The sequence below is a fragment of the Hemiscyllium ocellatum genome, assembly GCF_020745735.1.
Source record: "Hemiscyllium ocellatum isolate sHemOce1 chromosome 40 unlocalized genomic scaffold, sHemOce1.pat.X.cur. SUPER_40_unloc_1, whole genome shotgun sequence".
In the NCBI taxonomy this organism is placed as follows: Eukaryota; Metazoa; Chordata; class Chondrichthyes; order Orectolobiformes; family Hemiscylliidae; genus Hemiscyllium; species Hemiscyllium ocellatum.
In genome coordinates, this window is record NW_026867526.1 from 1026368 (window position 1) to 1037172 (window position 10805).

A 10805-nucleotide genomic window follows, 5' to 3' on the forward strand; every position below is an offset into this window, starting at 1 on the left:
AGTATGTGAATATGTAAGATGCATGTGTATATCTCTCATACACACAGAATACACCCTTCACACTCACACCTATACACGCACCCTCTCACAGGCTCTCCTCCATCACACTCACACACACACTCTACCAATCATGCACACACGCGAACATACTCTCTCTCATGCTCAATCACACTATCTCTCTCTCTCTCTATAAAAACACACACATATAAATCTATGGGGTGTATTTGCATTTGCAGAATTGTGTTTGCAGATACATTCTGCCTTGAAAATAGAAGGGTTACTTCCTGATGAACGTCTTATGCCTGAAATGTTGATTCTCTTGCTCCTTGGATGCTGCCTTACCTGCTGTGCTTTTCCAGCACCACACTCTCGACTCTGATCTCCATGTCCTCATTTTCTTCTTGGAAATAGAAGCAGTCTGACTCAAGATTGGGATACAAACAGACTCGAACCTCACAGCTTTACATTGCCGCCTTTGACCTGACAAAGACCTTTGACACTCTCAACCAGGGAAGTGTTATGGAGTGTCCATCTCCACTTTGGCCACACCATCAAGTTTTCCACCGTCCTTCGCCTGCTCCACTATGACAAGGAATTCATGGTAATAACAAATTGTTTCACTACCGACCAATTCCCCGTTTGGGACAGTGTCAAGCAGGGCTGTGTCATTGCCCCAATACTGATCTATCTCGCTGCAATGCTTCACTTCACCATTGGAGTGGGGCTAACCTACAGAACCAGCAGGAAACTATTTAACCTCCACTGTCTTCAAACCAAAACCAAAGTCACCCCAACCAGTGTAATCGAGCTGCAGGACATTCATGATGTTTGCATATGTGCAATCTGAGGATTTCTGCAGACCATTGTCAGCACCTTTACAGTGACTATGACAGCATGGGTCACACTCTGAACATCCTCAAGTTGAAGGTCCTCCACCAACCTGGCCTGGTATTGCAGAGTAAGCCCCAATTGTCAAAAGTAAATGTTGGTCTAGCCAATGGTGCCCATGAATGAATGTTAACAAATATAAAAAGGAACCTGGGAATCACTGGCTCAAGACCATCCAAAGTGGCACCTCGGGGTAAAAGCAGAAACCAGGTGCAAACAATGCAAAGACCAGGCTGTTGGACCAGCACCTCTCCCACCCCCTTCCCTTATTCACCTTTTGCCCCAAGTGTGGTAGAGTCTGTGAAACCACTTCGGTTTGTACAGTGACCTACAGACTCACCCTGAGAGTGGAAGAGATTCATCCTAATCTTCAACCGTCAATGAAATGATGAGATATGAAGATTGTATTCTCTCACAATTATCAGTGCTTTTGTTACAAATTTCAATAATTACCTGTTTAGTGCAGTGTCTAACAATGTAATGTTGTTAGGGGGCCTTAACACTGCCCTTCCACTTCTGTTGTCTGAGACTTATTACTCAGAATTAGCATTCAGACATATTCATAATTGGAGGCTAAATATTTTCTTGGTAATCCCATTGTTATTACTAACTAGTGTGGGTTTAATTGCTGCCTCTGTCTGCATCTCTCTTTCCCTCTTGCAGCTACTCCAGATCATGAGCCAAGACTATTCTCCCCTTCAGAGAGATAAGGCAGCACAGGTCAGGGATGGAGACTGAGATTTTCAAGATGCCTGTGGCACTCAGTACCATTCTACATGTGTAGTCCTCAATGCATCAGTCTAATTCCTGGATCTGTCTATTTCTCTGTCTCCTGTAGGTACTCAGGATGTTCCTGACTCAGCAGAATTCCCAACTCCTGTGTTGCCCATCACTTCATTGAAGACAATCAATCCGCCAGAAGACAGAGAGTGACATCTGGAGCCTTCAATAAATACTGAAGTGAGGTAAGATCACTCAGTGAATGGAGCAGGGGGTGGGGGGAGTTGTAGACTTCTAAATGCAGACCCAGAAGACAACACATAGATATCGTGCTGGACAAGGAACAGAACAGAAGGATCCGAAGGCTTCATTCCCACCATCATGTTAGGGTCCTGCTTTCACCTGTGCTGTACTGGTCCTCACTGAGATAGCATGGGTAATCATGTCTGTGTATTCATCTTTAATCCCTATATCCGTCCCTATCTGTGTAATCCTCTCCAGCCCCTACAACCCTCCTTATCTGTGAAAAATTGTTCAGTCACTTGAGCCATCCCTGTAAGTGTAATCTCTTCCAGACCAGAAAACCTTCCCAATTTGGGCTTGTTGGGCCGAAGGGCCTGTTTCCACACAGTAGGGACTCTAATTCTTTTTTTGTTACTACATCAAGCTCCTCCTCCTCTCATCATCTTTGTTACTTTGCCCTATCACTACAAAAAGCTGCCTACCTTAGTGACCTCCTCAGCCTATTAGAAGCCTCCTTGTCTCTGGATACGATCCAGAGCTCCTCTCCCGATCACATATTTGAGTCTCTACAATCCTGAGAAGTCTATAAGCTCCTTCTATCTCTAAAACACACAATCTTTGTAAGTTCTGCCAGCCCCTACTACTCTCCCAATGCATGTCATCTCCTTCAGTCACTACCAGCCTTTATATCTTCAACCTCCTCCAGACATGATAATACTTTTTATTTCCATAACCTACTTGAGCTCCTATCATCGTCCCTATGACTGTCACCATGTCCCATCCTACGTACTTCCGTTTCTCTGTAAAATCCTCCCATTCTTAAAGCTTTCAGTATCTCCTCAGCTCCTTTGTGAACACAAATAAGAAGTATTCATTTAAGACCGCACCTTCTTCTTCTGGCTCCATGTACAGATTGCCCCATTCTTCCTCTGGGAATCCTCTTGTTCTATCTATACTTATAAAATATGATGTGGCTTTTCCTTCACAGTATTTGCCAAAGACATTTTGTGACTGTTGTTTGTCCTTAGTTTATAAGAACCCCCATGCACTATTTATACTTTTGAAGGGCTTCACCTGATTTTATTGCACTGTAGTTTCATTACCAAACTTATGATATCGCTTGATCAGAATTCACTGGATTTGCTGTCTTTGTCATTCACTTCTCACAGAACACATTGGCCCTGAATTCTCACTGTATCACTTCAAAACACTCCCACGTTTTGAATATAGACTCAACTGCAAGTAGTTTCTCTCCTAGTCTGTTTGCCAGATCCTGTCTAATAATAGTGATAATGTCTAGTGATAGTGGCAATCTAATAATAAGTGTTTTTTGCCAAATTTAGACACTTAACTTCTGCAATATCCTTATTCCTTTCCATAATGCCTTTGAAACTTTGAGTTATAATCACTATCCCTAAAAAAAACTGCAGAAATCCTTATATCTGTCATATTGTCTAGCAGCTACAGCCCACCCTGTTTGTCACACCCTCCAGCCCTGACCATCTTCCCCAACTGTGCACCTTCCTCCACCCTCTACAGCAAATGATATCACTGTAACCTTCTCCAGTCCTGACAGCACCTCACTCCTTCTAACCTTCTACCATCCCTACACACCTCTCCATCCATGTGTGTGACATTCTGAAGCGACTTGATCCCTCTCTGTCTGTAACCTCATCCACTTTCTGTGATCTTCTCTATCTCTGTGACTTACGCCATCATGACAACACTCGCTATCTCTAGCCTCCTCCAGTCACTACTAGCCTTTGTAACTCTGTAAACTGCTGTAGCCATCCATGTTAAAACCATCCATGTATCTGTGACATTATCTTGATTGCTGTAACCACTTGCAGTCCCTACAAGTGTAATCTATGCCAGTCTGAATAATCCTTGGTAATTCTAATAACCTCATCCAGTACCTGCAACTCTCAGTATTATGATCTTCATCCATTCTCAATAACTGTCCCTACCTCTGTAATCATCCCAAACCTCCACAGCCCTCTTATTTGCTGTAATCTTCTCCAATCCCACTAAAGTACACTATTTATGTGACCTTCTGCTGTTCCTTTTCCACACCCTGACTGTACCTACCTCCTGTTCCTCTAATCCCTGTTGAACATTGTGACCTCATTCAATCTCAGCAATGTTCTGTATAATCAGGTCTTCCGACAGTCCCGTCAACCATCCCTGTCTCTTGAACATTACCTAGTCCCCTCAACTTTCCTTTTCTCTGTAAACTCCTATAGCTGCTAAACTTATGGTGGCTCAGTGGTTAGCACTGCTACTTCACAGTGCTAGGGACCTGGGTTCAATTCCACCCTTGGGCAACTGTCTGTGTGGAGTTTCCACATTCTCCCCATGTCTGTGCGGATTCCTCTCACATTCCAAAGATATTCAGGTTAAGCGGATTGGCTGTGCTAATTTGCCTGGAGTGTTGAGGGGTGTGTAGGTTAGGTGCAGTAGTCATGGGCAAATGTAGAGTGATAGGATAGGGGAATGGGTCTAAGAGAGTTACTCTATGGAGGGTTGGTGCAGATCTGTTGGGCCAAATGGCCTGTTTCTACACTGTAGGGATTCTATGAAAACACTCATTGCCTAAAGTTAAAAATCGCACAACACCAGGTTATAGTCCAACAGGTTTAATTGGAAGCACACTAGCTTTCGGAGCGACGCTCCTTCATCAGGTGAATATAGACTCAACTGCAAGTAGTTTCTCTCCCAGTCTGTTTGCCAGAAGCGTCGCTCTGAAACCTAGTGTGCTTCCAATTAAACCTGTTGGACTATAACCTGGTGTTGTGTGATTTTTAACTTTGTACACCCCAGTCCAGCACCGGCATCTCCAAATCATGACTCATTGCCTACGTAGCCTTCTCTTGTCCTTATATATGACTGTGACCTCTTCCTGCCTTGAGAATTTTCCCTACAACTGTAACTTTGGAGTTAATGAATGAATTAATTAACTTTATTGTCACATACACAAATTAGTATAGTTAATACACTGGGGCGGCACTGTGGCTCAGTGGTTAGCACTGCTGCCTCACAACGCCAGAGACCTGGGTTCAATTCCCACCTCAGGCAACTGTCTGTGTGGAGTTTGCATATTCTCCCTGTGTCTGCATGAGTTTCCTCCCACAATCCACAGTTCCTTTTTGCAAATCCAAGAATCAATTATCTCTCTGTAAACTGATCTGGACAAAAAAAACTTTCCTTTGACTGCTACCTCCTCAGTTTCCCGCGATATCAATAATTAAGTCTTGACAACCCTCATGATGAGTAAACATTCTTTCCATTCCGAGAGCAAGCACAATCTTCCCAACCCTACACATCTCCCCATGTCTATAATCTTCTCCAGTCCCTACAGTCCTTCCACTGCTGTGACATCCTCTAGTCCATTAAATACTCCTTACCTCTGTTAACTTCGCCATTCCCTAGTAGTGTGTATCAGTGTAAACCTCTCCAGCTGATACAACCATTCCAATCTATGTAAACATAGACAGCAGTCAGCATCCTTGGAAGCAAAAATAGACGTTGCTGGAAAAGCTCAGCAGGTCTGGCAACATCTGTGGACAGAAATCTTGAAATCAACTGATCCATGAAAAATGCCCCAGTCTCTTCATCCGTCCCTATCGATGTAATCTCTTCCAGACCCAAAAGTTCTTTCTTTAAGGTGAAGGGTGGAAGGTATAGGGGGGATGTCAGGGGTAGGTTCTTTACGCAGAGAGTGGTGGGGGCATGGAATACGCTGCCTGTGGGAGTGACAGAGTCAGAATCATTGGTGACCTTTAAGCGGCAATTGGATAGGTACATGTGATAAGTTGGAAATAGATATAGTGACCATATAGAAAATGGAACTTAGAATGTTAACTAAAATGGCTGAAACACATTGGCTGTATTGCCCAGCATGCTGAGCAAACAAATTGCTAACACAGCAACTTGTGAGGATCTTTGCACAGGCTGGGTAAACATGTCCAATCCCACAGATCTGAGAATGACATAGTACATAGCCCTAGGTCACAGGGCAGCCATCAGAGGAGTACTGGTGCCTTACGGTCTAGCTGTAACACAGTAATGAGGTTTGAATGGTTACATTTAAAGAGCATCTTTGAGATTTGACTGTTGCCTTGAAGAGCTAGAAAAATAATGGGAGTTAATGTCTGACTTTAAAGATAGTGTTAATATCTTAACCAGATGGCTGCTGGTGTCTGTGTGTTCGATTTAGAGCATTTTTGATGTGTAAGCTTACAATTAAGTATACTTTGATTAATATACTTTGCGATAGCTTAATGACACGGGACTCTGTATTGCGTGAGAAGTTATGTATAAATGTAACAACTTTCCCTATCAACGGTGAGAAAATCCACTCTTTAGTACCCAGCGTGGTCTAAGTGGCTTTTCTCCCAGGATTGTTTGTATATTCGTATACTGACAGTCTTGAAACAAACAGTACTGTTGAAGTGTATTAATCAAGTGGTGGTTCTCTGTTCTTGGACAGGCGTTCACAGAAAGCCAGGTAACGTGGCTGAGCTTTCACACATGGATAGATGCTTAAGCTAGGACAAATGTTTGGCACAACATCATGGGCCGAAGGGCCTGTTCTGTGCTGTATTGTTCTATGTTTAACGTTCTTAAGGGCCACAACCCTCATTATCTATAACCTGCTACTATCTTAAAAATGTCCCTCTCTCTGTAAACTGCTGGAAGCCATCCAAAACAAGTCTTAGAAGCTATACACTTCTCTGCTGAGTCATCAGTGAGCCAGTAGTAACCAGAGATAGTAAGGGAAGGCTTCACATGTCAGCGCCAGAACTCACTGGGGATTATTCTGTGTGAAGGCTTCAAATGGCAGTCGCTATATTTCCACTTCCTAAATGGTTACTTCCTGGTGACATGACTATTTGCAAAGATGACCCTTTCTGAATACCAAATCTAACCTGCCAATTGGAGGCCAGATTATTACACAATTTTCTGTAATAATTTACTGACCCAAGGAAACACCCAAGCTCAGAAACCAACGTGGGAGCTGAGGTTGCCCACAGTTGGTCTCTAAATGTGTCTAACCTGCTCTTGTCCAATGCTGTAGCTCAAGGAGGTCACTTGGGGTGCCTTGGAATATAATTTTATTTCCTTCCTCAGACCTTGGAGAAACATTGAATGCACTTTATTAATCTTCCTGGTTATTAGCACATCAATCAGATGAATAATGAACTAGGACAGACCTTGTAAAATGTTCTCCCTTGTTCACTGGAAAGGTTCACTGGCAGATGATACCTGAAAAGAAAGTCCGTTCAACCCCTTATTGGTTTAGGTGCAGCATATTTATGGGAATCCTCATTGAATCACAATGGCTTGTTCCCATGGCTCAGTTTAAATGCCGCTCCCCTGCAGTTTTGTGTACATGTCCTCGATGCGATGGATCAGTTATTTACCTGGCTTCAAAAACTGGCTCATTGTTCCTTTAAAATTTCTACAAAGGCAAAACAACCAATCATGAGGATAACCAGCACTGCTCAAAGGGAAAACCACACTAGTTTGATGATTGTTTCGCTTTCCAGCCTCTGTCTGTCTGTCTGTCTGTCTCCTGTTGCAAGCAAGGCAAATGGCACTGGTGGTGTTCACCTGTTGAGCTGAATGGCCTACTTCCGCACTGTAGAGGTTCTGCAACCCCTAGGTCTCTCTGTTTGACAGCATTCCTCAGGCCCTACCATTAAATATGTCAGTTTTACTCTGTCCTTTTGATTGCATTTATCAAAATTAAACTCCATCTACCACTCCTCACAATCCATGTTTTCATCTAAATCATTTACATAAATGACAAATGAGATTGGACCCAGCTCAGATTCCCATGTTCATCACAGACCTCCAGCCTGGAAAACAACTCTCACTGCCTGCATCAGATACTCCCAGAACATGCACCACACTGGGACATACACTCTGCTCTTTCAAAACAGAAACTAAAGCTGCTTTCACTTTTTAAAATAAAAACAGATGCCATTATTCCAGGGAAAGACAGAAAGAAATAAACAACCAAAAAATGGTATTCCCCAGACTCAGTCCCCTCCAACTATTAGTGGGCAGAGGCCTCAGGGGGGCAAGATAAAAATAAAATCAAGCAAATCAAAGAAAACAACCAATAAATGAACAGCTTTAATGAGGAGACATCTAGACTCAAAATCCTAGCTTGCTCTACCTCATGGATGCTGTCTGACCCACTGTGATCTCCAGCATTTGTTCTTTTCAACTAAATAAATAAATCCTCTCTACGTTGCCACTATTGAACACTCCTGGGAAAGAGACAACAATCATTTAAAATCCAGAGGAAGTACAGCTGTTGATTTCAGATAAAAATATCTTTTTCCTCACACTGACCTCCATCAAGAGCTGCTGTAGCAGCTACAGTGCTGGACTAAAATAAAAGCCACCTGTGCTAAAATTTGGGCAGCTTGACAGCAGTGAGGTCCTGCAGGAGCTAGATTCAGAACACTGCTAACATGATGACACAGCCTTGCTCGACGCTGGTTCAAAGGAGGAATGGTTAGGTGTTGAAGCCATTTGTGATTATGATGACTTACATGTTGTTGTGGATCCATCGAAAGATGATGGACAAACTGCATGCTGCAACTAAAGCAGATAAGAACACTCCACAAATGCTTTGTGATTGATGCTGTCAAAAATGTTTAGGAGGTTCAAGAGGGCCACATGCAGCAGTGAGAACCATGTCCATTGTGCCCGACTGTGGCTGAAAGTCACCCTGAGGCTCCGGGAGGTGTTCCTCAGCCACAGGGTGCAGACAGCTGAAAAAAAACTTGGACACTGGTTTCCCAATGGTCGACATCAGGGATATTTCCCTGCAGTGTTGAAGTCTGACATGCTCCTGTTTTGAAAATACTCACGACTTTGGCATCTGGGAGGTCTCCTGGGATGCTCTCCTCCTTCCAGTTAAGGCAGAGAAGCACATTCAGCTGCACTGGAGCTCACTGCCTCTGCACTTCATTGCCTCAGGGGGAATACCAATTGCACCTGCAGCCTTGTTCTTGAGCTGCAGGAGAGCCTTCTCTCTTTTGTCCAGGACTTGGCGATTGCTGAGCTCCTTGTGTATAATATGCTGTGGGATGCAATTCAAGAATTTCCATGTACACCTGCCAGTCAAGTCTCACAGACTGGACCAGGGGAACAGACCCTACTAGGAAATGATACTCAATGAGGCTCACTCAGCTGACCACGTTCCAATCATTACCTCCATCCCCATCTAATTCCTGGGTCAAAAGCCCATTCTGTATCCTGTGGCGTATCTTGAGTCATTTTCCTCCTAGGTCCACTTTCTCAGACTCTCGCTTGGAGATTGAAGGCATGTGCTGGACTGTGACCAAGCTCTTACATCAGATCAGAAATTCTGCAGGTGGCAATGGCATCAAGGTTGTGACATCTGCCGTTTCCATCACACCCTCAGAGATTTCTTCCACACTGTGTGAATGGGGAGAGCTCATTGGTGCAGACAGCCTTGCCAGATGTTCTGGAAGAAAGTGAGGACTGCAGATGCTGGAGATCAGAGCTGAAAATGTGTTGCTGGAAAAGCGCAGCAGGTCAGGCAGCATCCAAGGAGCAAGGAGAATCGACGTTTCGGGCATGAGCCCTTCTTCAGGACGGGCTCCTGAAGAAGGGCTCATGCCCGAAACATCGATTCTCCAGATGTTCTGGGGGCTTGTTATGTCTTGCTCCAGGTCACTTGTGTGGTTACAGTGATCATGTGATCCTCACAATTGTTCAGGATTGTCTCTCTGATACAAGCATTGTACATCAACAGAACTGTCCTCATTTTGACCATGACTCGTACTCATGCATGGCCATTCCCACGGTTTCAACGGCACATTCTGTCCTATAAAGTAAACTGGCTCATACACAAACGGGAGATTTGTGGCCGGCATTGGCATTCCTGGTGCTGTTTCACTTTCCCCGTAATGTCTGAGAAGATCAGATTTAACCTGGTGTGGAGACTTCTCTGCATTAGCAACTCTGGTGGCGATGTCCCTGCAGTTGTGTGTGCTCTGTTTGTAACATCAAACAGAAACTGGACAACTTAGTTTCCAGTGAAGTCGTCAGCTGTTTTCTGAAGCATGCCTTCAAAGTTTGGACTGACTTTTGGACTACATATACAGCTGTCATGACATGCCAAATGGCATTCAACTTTAGGAAATACTCAAAACACAACTGCTAGTTAATGAATGCCCATTATCTGTGACCAACACGTCCAGACACCAGACGCTCACAGCTTTTCAAACATCATCTTCACATTTTACAAATGAACATTATGCACATCTAACCACTAGAATGGGCATGCACAATGACTAATTTACAGATCCCTGGCTCAGCATTTCTTTCAAATCTACAAAAGCAAATCGACCAATAATGGGTATCAACAGTGCTGCTCCAATGGCAAACTACAGTGGCTTGATGATCGCTTCGCTCTCCAGGCTCATGCCTCTACTTTTGCACACAAGGCGAATGGCACTGGTGGTGTGGACCTATTGTGTCAAAAGGCCTGCCTCCGCTCTGTAGAGGTTCTGTCAACCCCTGGGACTCTCGGTTCAACAACAATCCACAGGCCCTGCCATTAACTGTGTAAGCCTTGCCTTGCAACTCTTTCCAATTTGCAACAATTTGCATTTATCAAAGTGAAACCCCAACTGCCACTCCTCACCAACCATCCATCCTGTATTCTCATCCAAATCTTTACATAAATGACAAATGGCATTGGACCCAGCACCGATTCCTGTATTCGTCACAGGCTTCCAATCTGAATAACACCATTACTGCCTGTATCAGCCACGACTAGAACAGGCACAAGACCGTGACATACACTTCGCTCTTTCAAAAAGAATCTAAAGCTACTTGTTGAACAAATAAGACACTATTCTGCAGAAAGACAGAAATACATCATCAAAACTTGGCTCTGCCTGGAT